Source organism: Juglans regia, chromosome 6 (assembly GCF_001411555.2).
Source record: "Juglans regia cultivar Chandler chromosome 6, Walnut 2.0, whole genome shotgun sequence".
NCBI classification, from domain to species: Eukaryota; Viridiplantae; Streptophyta; class Magnoliopsida; order Fagales; family Juglandaceae; genus Juglans; species Juglans regia.
Genome location: NC_049906.1, coordinates 36,212,233 through 36,223,192, shown reverse-complemented (window position 1 = coordinate 36,223,192; position 10,960 = coordinate 36,212,233). Strand labels below are relative to the sequence as shown.

General features: G+C 40.7%; 1 protein-coding gene across 3 annotated transcripts in view; it reads left to right on the top strand.

The window, feature by feature from the left end:
* The window catches only part of LOC108979448 (disease resistance protein RPV1-like), a 59,903-nt gene extending 51,193 nt beyond the window's left edge, over window positions 1–8,710 (top strand). Inside the window, exons 6-7 of one of the 3 annotated variants that reach the window (XM_035691168.1) lie at window positions 8,478–8,547; window positions 8,689–8,710. The gene's annotated coding sequence lies outside the window, so the exon portion shown is untranslated. Of the gene's footprint in view, window positions 1–8,099; window positions 8,120–8,477 lie in introns of those variants that run through there. The other 2 variants (XM_035691167.1, XM_035691169.1) reach the window with 2 other exon arrangements.
* The last annotated feature ends 2,250 nt before the right edge of the window (window positions 8,711–10,960 follow it).

The window sequence follows — 10,960 nt, the reverse complement described above, 5'->3', positions numbered from 1 at the left end:
TCTCAGCTGTTGCATCAAAATTATCTGAAACATATTATGAAGATAGGGGTGAGTTATCAACAACTCAGTAAGCAGAGAGCATATATTAGTAAGTAAACATGAGCCATTTTCAGAAAGTTCAGTATGTAGAAACAAAACATTTTATTATTTTCTATGCAGATTTCAGAAAAAACGTGTTATCAGAAAATCAGAGCGACTTTTCAATCTTTTCATACTCAATATCAACAATTCATATTTAAGGATCCATTTCATATTCAAAAACGCTTTGGCATAACATAACTGAACATTTTCATCTTATCATATCATATCATATACCTTGTTTAACCCCCGTGGTAGGGTTGTGCTATCCCCGGTGGCCAAACGCAGGCAGTATCATGTGGTGAACTTCCCCTTTTTCAATTTCAGAGCTCCGAGTGTGCACACATGAAAGAACACGTAAAAGGACCACTTTTGTCACGCTCGTGCTTTTTTCTTTTTGAAATATTTTTATAAAAAGGACGAGGGGAATTACCGTCCTATTTAAAACTTTTTCACTTGCATCCCCAGGGTGCGAGACTCTACGTTTATAAATAAAATGTGCTTTGATCATAAAAGAGGGTTACAGCGGAATGCATAAATCTTATAATAAAAAGGCCTCGTACGTTTAAAACTCGTGTCTAGACTTCCGTGCTCTTCCCCGTGGGCCGTGTCCGTCCTGATCGTGCAGTTCCTGTGAGGGGGAGGGACATGCATAAAAACTAAAATGAGTCGAAGACTCGTAAGCATTACTTCATACGGTTAAAATATAACAACATAGATTTTCATTCATGCATTCATCAATCGTACATACTATTACGTGCGTGCCTACGTGTCTTGTGTGCGTTCGTTTGAAAACGTCACTGGACGAGACTTTTCTTTTAAAAGGCTTTCCTTTATTTAAAACGTGTCCCCCGTCACTGCCTTCATTTCTTCAAGAGTCGGTGTACGGGGTTTTACTTTAAAAAGGGCTTTCTCGCCATAAAACGTTTCCCCCGTCAGTGCCTTCATTTCTTAAAGAGCCCGTGCTCTTGTGCTCTTGTGCATACATGTGCATTCGTGCGTTCGTGCGTGCATGCTTACATCCATTCTTTCTTATCACTTTCATAGGCCAGTACACACAATTACGCCCCGTGTGTTTGGGGTTAGTGGTCTTCCTTTGGACCCGGATTCCGCCCGTGGCCACGGGTTGGGAACCCCTTTTCATAGGGGGCAGCACTGGGTGCACTTCCAGCGCTACTTACCCGGCATTGCAATCTGCCCATTCATCGGTACCCTTTCGTTCATGTCATGTGGCCGTTACGTGTCTTCATGCATTCATGCTTTCGTTTCTTTCTTTCTTTCTTTTCATCCGTTCGTTCATGTCAGCTCGAAGGAGCTGAAGCTTTCATTCAGTTCGTTCTTTCATTTAACAGTCATTTCTTTTCATGAGAAAACATTTCTTTTCGTGAGAAAATATCGTTTGGGGCGTAAGCCCGAAAATGGTCTTTCCGTTTTCTTTTTCAATTTCATTTCAGTTCTATCTTCTCTTTAACAAGGAACATACATGGGCTTAAGCGTCAGCTTCCGTGGCATCCTATAAGTGTCACCTTGAACGTCGTCAATCATGGCATCCGCGAGTATCACCTCGTGGTGCACATGAGAGCGTCGGTTCGTAGGATTCACAAAAGCATCTGCTTTCATGCCTTTCATGCATCTTCATCAGTTTATGGATTTTTCTTAGAAAATACATACAATAGATACAGCGTATAGTCATCCATTCACATGCGTACAATTAATACCTTGAGGTGCGTAAAAAGGGGCTGCCAATGAGGGGCTGTACATACTTATGCTTTTGAACATTTAGCCTTTTCTTTCTTAAAACGTCTTTAGTCTTTTCGTGAGCATTTCAAGGGAAAAGTGTTTCTTGTATCTTTGATAACTCTAGAAGAGTATGAACGTAACACTTACCTGGACTCCATGCTACTTGCATGTCATTCAGTCCATTCACGTGCTTGTCAGATGGCAACCTACATGCATACACATAACCTTAGCATCATTCTCTATCTAATGCATAAGTAACTTAAACTATAAATAGAACTACGCTATACATAGAACACTCTCCTTCTATCCCATGCACTTACATGCCCTTCACTAGGTTAGACCCTTCGGGGACCACTTATGGTCACCACAACTTCCAACTCAAAGTCTTGTCTCGAGTGCTCATCCACTAAAGTGAACCCCTTATTCACCTTAGGATTAAGACACTAGGACATTCGTCTTACTCTTCTTGCAACCACATTCGACGCATGATTCCGACCGATGAAATCACACATCTCAATCCTAACGATGCATCCGTCACTATCTTCATGCATCTTGGCCCACACTAAATCCTCATTCCCATCCATAAAGACACATGGCTCTAAGCCAACTCTGAGGCTTAGTACCGTGCAACTATGCTCATGACAGATTACCCATTACATATGGTGAATCCGTCCGGCACGTGTCTCTCACCATGTTACACAGGTACCTTACTCCTTTATCACCTAAGATCAACGATCACCTGTTCGTAGGGACAAGGGCCATATTCCGATACCAATCTTCTCTTGACCCGGCTAGCATGACACTTCACGCTACCCGTCCCTTTTGACAGTTCATCCCAACACTTAACACGACAAGACTCCATCTATAACTACGTTTCATGTCACGTTATATAGCCCGAGATTGCTCCAGTGCTACACTGTGACCTTGTCGTGTTACCTAGCATTCTACTACATCACTCCTGACTCATCACGAGTACGGTTCCTCACGTACTCCCGTCACATCGTGACATCTCGTCACGTTCCCATTACGCCATTTCTACACTTTAACACTTCACCCATCATAAGCATGACTTCCAATAACCACGTCACTTCGTGACGTTGCCCAGTCATGCTTCCGCTGCGTACTCTTACACTTATTCCACTACTTCACCCATCACAAGCATGACTGTCAATAGTCATGTCACTTCGTGACATTTCCCAGTCATGCTTCCGCTGCGCACTCTTATACTTGTTCTACTACTTTGCGCATACGCCTGGCCATAAGTTCATCACAGTGACACTTGTCACCTCAGACTACAGGCTACGCCATAGCTACTTCGGGACACTGTTTCACAGCTCCCGACACTATCCATCACGTTCCACGCCCATCAATCACATAACCATCCTTATTTCTACGACACGCCACACGGAGTGTCGCTGCCACGTGGAGTACACTCCACGTATACTCCTTCATACACACCACATCACCATTATGGCATACCTACCATATGGTACATCACTCCATCACAGGGAATACGTTCCACTCGTACTCCCTTTACATAAGCTCCATCACCACTATGGCCTACACGCCATATGGTGCATCCCCAATCATATGGAGTACATTCCACATGCACTCCATCCATACACACCATATCACCACTACGGCATACCCGCCATATGGTACATTATTACATCACATGGAGTACACTCCTCGTATACTCCTTTCATACACTACGACACATCACCATTATAGCATCCTTGCCATATGGTGTATCTCACCATCTCATGGAGTACATTCCACATGTACTCTCCACATACATACCACATCACCAATATGGCATACACGCCATATGGTGCATCGTCCACCACATAGAGTACATTCTACATGTACTCCTCTTACACGCATTACGCCACTGAGTACACTCCACTTGTACTCATCTCGTTCCACGATACGCCAAGAGGGTATATTTTACATATACTCTCCTTGTCTCACATTACGCCACACATAAAGTACACACAGCGTGTACTATTCCCATCCCATATGCCACATCACCATTATGGCATATCCGCCACATGGTGCATTACTCCACCACATAGAGTACACTCCACGTGTACTCCTCACATATACTATACCCCACACAGAGTACACCCATCGTGTACTCCCTTCATACACATCACGGCATGTCACCATTATGGCGGACCCGCCATATGGTGCATCTCACCATCACATGGAGTACATTCCATTTGTACTCCCTACATACACAACACGCCACATGCACACAGAGTACACTCAGTGTGCACCGTATCCATTCCACATACACCATGCCACCATTACAGCACATATTCCCAATCACACTACACAGCACACTTCCCAAATTACGCCCAACACATCACAGTACACTACACGGCACAATGCACCTCCATCCAATACAGATAAGCCCAACACTTCACTACATAGAATGCCCAACACTTCATCACAATGCCACAACTCCACATATACTAACAGCACAGTCCACTACCTAGTCAACTAATCAATATCCAACATAATTAATAAGGGATAGAGGGTTATACCATCGACGGGATAACCCATGCGTTGCTTGCCGATCGTCATAGCCGATGATGTCGGAAGAGTCATACGTGGCGGCTAACTCACGTACGGTGACTGTTTAGGTGTTTGGATAGCTAGGTGTGGTCTTGGAAAGGCTCGTGATAGCCTTGTGATGATGGTAAAGAGCATAACATGGCGGATCTAGCCATGTACAGTGGCGGTCAATCACACGTAGTGACTGTCCATCACGTGCAGTGATTACCCATCACATAAAGTGATGCTTTAGAACTAGGGCTTGGCTAAAGGAGGTGTGGTGAATCTCGTGGTGGCGTCGAGGTGGCGCCACGGTGGCAGATCTGGCCATTCCATGGAGGAGAAGCCGTGGGAGAGTGAGAGAGAGTGTGCTCTCGTGGGTGGCAGATCGGGGCCAATGGAGGTCGGGTTGGCTTGGTGGCGGCCTGAGGAGGCTGGACATGGCGGTCATTAGCCATGGGTGGCGGTGCACGGTGGTGCACGACGTGCAACCCGTGCGTGCGTGAGTGAGGAGCCGTGAGGTGGAGGAGGGGGTTTCTGGCCATGGGTCACATGGAGGAGCTAGGGGAAAGGGAGAGGAGGTCCATGGCGTCGCATGGTGGTCGTGGGTGGCCGCGTACGGCAGCGCACGGTGGGAAATGGGCTAGAGACCCATTTCGGGTACTTGCCGTGGAAGGAGGGGGAGGACTGCTTCATAGGGGCTGGCTTCGGTGGAGGATGATGGCCGGTGGGAGAGGAGCTCGCCGTGGGAGCGGTGGAGCCATTGGGCGGCGCACAAGCCCGTTTACGGGCTGTGTACTTCCGAAATGGAGAAAGGGAGAGCGTGAGGGGGAGAAGTCGGCATGGATGGACTCGCCGGCGTGAGGAGCAGCCGATGGTGTCGGCGGTGTGGCCTGGCGACGCACAGCGGCGCCGGGCTGAGGCCTTAAGCCGTTCGGCGTGAGGTGATCTGCGTACAGCGTACGCCGAAGGAGAGAGGGAGGAGAGAGAGGGTTACGGGGAAATGAGAGGGAAAAGAGAGGGGTCTGGGTATTTAACCCAGTCCTTTCGTCTGGGGGTCTACACGACGATCTAACGACGAATAATTAAAACACTGATTTGAAGATGCGTAAAACATTAACTTAATTAAAAGCACTTAGAGGAATTAGGGTAGATATTATTTTAAACTAACTTTAGTTTATAAAATAGTATTCTTCATCATTAATAAAATGATGAAGTCTCACTTAACATATTTAAAAGGGTTAAACCATTTATTTAATAAAAGTTCTCAACATAATTTAAATCTCATAATATCTTAAATAATTGAAATCATTTTAATAATAGTATTAAAATGATTTCCGGCAATTATAATATTTTTGGAGCTCTTCAATAATATTATGATTGTCGTATTTAAGATCAAATCTTAATTCAACAATGATGGAAATACTCCTTATAAATATTTCCAGCATATTTAAAACACTGGGCGTGCCCTAGAAGTCACACGATATCTTTCGAGACACGCTATCATGGTTCGACACGCATAACGTGACTCGCAGTCAGTAGTGAGAAAGGCAGATGATCACATAATCTCTGCCTTTAGGGTTTGCTTACGTCATCAAGACGAAACATACGTTAGAAAGAGAGAAGCGTACGTAAGAAGAAGGAACTGGGTATTACAACTTTGTTTCCAAAGTGGGTGCACTCATATCATATCATGGTGGTACCAACCATATCACGTGAACAATATCATCATATCAGAACCATATTCAGAACAGATAAGTATGCCAAAGTTGTATCATATCCATATTATCTCAAAACACGTGCAAAACATATTCATATCATTTCTAATTGATCAAAAACAGATCCAAATCATTTCATATCACATGCATAAAACTTTCAATGATATCATATTCGCTCTTTTGCATATTTCAGAAATATGTCAAATATTGCTCATGTCTACACATTTCATTTCAAAAACATTTTTTTTTCTCTTTCATACGTATCTCATGAGGGAATGCAAAACATATACTAAGGTTGTTTCTCACTTTTTCTTTTTAAAACAACATGCACATTTTTCAAACCAACCTCAGTTCATTTCTTTTTATGCAAATCTAGCATAGGAACCCCGCTTACCTGGATTTCTTAGCTTTTCGAAAATTTCCTCAACAATGTCGAACAAAATTAATCGTCACCTATAAGATAATCACGTAAATTTCCATAAGTCTCCAATCAATCTCGTATTTCGATATTCAAGTCTACAACTTCTAAAATAGTCCATTTTTAATTCCTCAAACTCAAAATTCTCATTATTCTCAAAATACCAACATCACTTTCTAAACTTATCAATATCCCACTTCGACTAAATATTTAATTCTAACTTATTTACGAAAGAGATCTTATTATAATTTATAATACAAAGTGACATAACTATAATAAATTCATTATAATTAGAAATTCATACTTTTGTTTAAATAATAATAAAACAAAGATATTCTTTTAAAATGATAATTTAAAAGAATATTTTAAAATATTCTTTTTAAGTGTTACTTATCAGTCTACTTACTAACTATTCCAATAAAAAATTAGCCCTTTAAAAAAAAATTGTCCCTTAAACAAAATAAATCCATGCGTCTACGCCTAATTAAACATACTTTACAACCCACGTGATATACTCGTGATTTCAAATATGAAGTACATAACATAAACTTAATTAAGTTAACAACCTAAACACTAACCTTGGAGGCGTGATATACTCATGATTTCAAATATGAAGTGCATAACATAAACTTAATTAAGTTAACAACCTAAACACTAACCTTGGAGGCGTACTATAAGAGGACGGAAAAATAAAAACAAAACGATATTATTTCCTATTGTTAAGTTAACATAATTTACATATACATCCGCATATATATATTTACGCCAGAAAATTGATTACATCCGCATATGTATATATATATACACCAGAAAAATGGATTTACATATATATATATATATATATATCTCCGCATATATGTATATGCATGTACACAGAAAAATACTTTACACAGTGCGGTGGAAGCACTTACGGAGAGGTGGGGAAGCATGACGGCGTGGAGCTGGGGCTGGCTACGGCGGATGAGGGTAGTGCTTGGTCACTAGCTGCGAGAGCAAGAGAAAGAAATGAGAGAGAGACACACACGGTGAGAGGACGGGGAGAGGCCGAAATGCAAGGACCACCACTGGAAGTGGTGCGAGCTTACCGTGGGATGAGACAGTGTGCGGCGGACTGGGGTGATGGAAGGTCCTCACCGGCGGTTTCTGTGGGGGCACGGCACGGTGTAGCTCCTGATGGAGCGTGACTGCAGCGGCTTGGATGGTGGCTGAAATGCTCTGTTTTTGATATCTAAAACAGGGGAAACCGAAATCTACAATGGAGGTTACGGCTCCTTGGGCAGCAGCTTCGGTGTCTGGGCAGTGGGCACGATGGTGATTTTCAGAGTGGCTGAAGAACATGAAGAGGTAGTAGCGGCACTGAAGTTAGGTCAAGGATGCTCAACACAAATATATATATGCTATAAGAAGTAAGGAATAAAACCTAGAGGAAAAAGTGAGGAACGGACATGCATGGAAATGGAAATGAGAACGTGAGCTTAAACGACGTAAGGCGTGACCCCGTGCGACAGTTTATGGAGCCGTAAACCACGTGCATGAGTGTTAGTGGCTGGGTCTCACAATTCCTATTGCCTCTTTCTTCGCATCAGTTCTCCAAGAACGATCAGCGTACAGTTATGCTTGTTAATGGAATGATGAGTTTTTCGGTCGATCAGTCAAAGCTTTGCAGGTGATTTCTAGTTCTCAGTCGGCTGACGGAGCTGAATTTGAGGTTAGAATTTGGAATTTAATCTGTTTGTTTTTTCTTCATTTTTGATGCAGTTTTTTTCTGAACAAAAATGACTTCTTTGCTTTTTAAATCTTTACTGTACTTGTGAACTCCTTTCGTTTGTTTGATACTGTTTTAGAGTGTTCAAGTTTTGTATATTCATTTTGAAAAAAAATCGGGGTCACTATGAACAATGCATATTAACTGATTCTGTACCAGCTTCTCCGCCGGATCTACTAGAAACATATATTCTCCACAGGCTGTACCAAGAGGGATGTTCTTTTTCTTTGCACAATCTCTTAGACAGCCTGAAGACACTCATTGCAAAGGTAGGACCTGCCTGAACCAACTGCCCCCACTGTCATACTCAATATGTGTACTTATCCTCCATTTAAAACGATTCCACGTAATCATCTCACCTCTGTTCAATAAGCCTGAACCAATCTCGCCTCTGGTTTTGTTTGTTTCAGAACTCCCTAACCCCCATCGCAGCTATGTTTTTCCACTTTAGTCATCGCAATTTGATTCTTCTTCTCTGTAAATTCTATTTATATTGCTTCGCCCTTTCGTCAGAGCTCTCTGATTTTGTACAATACTTCCGTTGGATCTCGATATTTTAATATTGGAGATTCGTTTGGTTTGGAGAGAGTTTATTATTTTTTTAGTAAGGTCACCGATTGCGTTCTGGACCTGTAATTGCCTCACGATTGATCGTATAAACTTTAATTGAATCTTGGAATCGTTCTTAGACGGACTTCCAAGTATTGCTATTTGATCGTTTCCTTAATGGTACTTAGAATTGTTCTTCGCCTTGCTGCTGCTATTCTCTTAATCATTATTAGCTAGCTTACGGTTGTTTCCTTAGAGCAGTTAATGCTGATGGTTTTTTCGTTGTGTATTCTAATGAAGATTCAACTTCGATATCTTGCAGATGATCTTGAACAAAATGCAAACACTTCCTTTTTTCCTCCTTGTGGTATGAATGATAACTTTTTCAATACATTGTGGATGCATGACTTGCTACAAGACATGGGAAGAGAAATTGTCCGAAAGGAATCACCCAAAGAACCAGGCACACGTAGTAGATTATGGTTTCATGAAGATATTCCCCATGTACTAGAGGAAAATACTGTAAGTTCTTAAATTAAAAGCTCTTTCAATTGAACACTTTTTACTGGTAAAACTTACATGAAAAGTGTTGATTTCTTTTCATAACAAATTATGGTAAAGAAGTGCATATTAAATAAAATATCATATATGTATCGATAAATAATGTGGTCTTTCTTTATATTTCCAGCCTAAAGTAATGTATTTAACTAATTAGGGGAATCATTGTCCTTCAACCAACGTTTTTAAATATATATAATCATCCCTTTTCAAATACAAGAATGAGTTTTTTTTTTTTAATCATGAGAATATTGCCTTATCTTATATGAGTGAATAGTTAATAATGTCAAGTAAATTTGAAAAAAGATAAATTTTGAAGGTGATTAAATACTTTTGGATAATAATGGATATTATAGTTTTGATATTATAATTTTAACAAGTGCTTATAAATAAAGATTTTAACGATCTGACATTACTGGCAAATTTATGAATTGTCTTATTAGGGAACAAACAATGTGTAGGGGATAGAAGTGATTCTGCCTGAGGGCAATGATCATGACATGATACGCTTGAGTCCCAAATCATTTGCAAAGATGAAAAGACTCAGATTTTTTAAAAGCCATGGTGCATACTTTTCTGGAAGATCACTTGATTATCTTTCTAATGAATTAAGAGTGCTTGATTGGTCAAATTGTCCTTTACAATCTTTGCCATCTAATTTCCGTGGAGAGAAGCTATTTGATTTCAAACTATATAGAGGCCGCATCCAGGAGATTAGCGGGCAATTTAAGGTACAGTTATTACTTTCAATATTTCCTTCTTTAAACTCGTGATGTAAACTTCCTCATGGTTAATATACATATTTGTTATTTTTCAACAGAACTTGACGAGAATGAGATTTTTTGGGTGTAAGTTCTTAACCAAAATCTCAAAATCTTTCGAGTTGCTCAAGTTTAAAGGAATTGGATATTATGGATTGTGAAAATTTAGTCGAAGTTCATGATTCTGTTGGATTCCTAGATAAGCTTGCTCGTTTGCGTCTTTATCAATGCTCCAACATGAAGAGTTTTCCAAGGCGTCTCAAGTTGAGATCTCTAGAAGTCCTTACACTTCTTAGGTGCTCAAAACTTCAAATCTTTCCAGAAATCGAGTGTAAAATGGAATATTTATGTTGCATCTCATTATTCGGCACTCCAATAAAAGAATTGCCTTCATCCATTGGATACCTCACTCCTGCGCTTAAAGAGTTACTTTTGGGACAATGCACAAAACTTATGCATCTCCCTAGTACTATTCATCAATTGCAAAATCTAAAGGTGATAATTCGTCTCAGTGACAGTATTAATGGATGCTGCAAGGACCTGATGAATAAAAGATTCTACCATCCATCAAGCCGCTTACCATTCGAAGAATAATTACTCAAAAAGAAAAAGACAAATTATGAATAAAAGATTTTTATTAATTAGTTTCAAAAGAGGCCTCAGATAGTTTTCAAACAGTCCATTCATTTTTAAGCCCCTTTGAAAATTGAAGCTTGATAAGGGGGTTGATTTGCTACAAACCAGTTTAATTTGTACACCTTAGCAAATCGTTTAATTGTGAAGGGTCAAGCGGTGCATTTCAAAGTTTCAAACC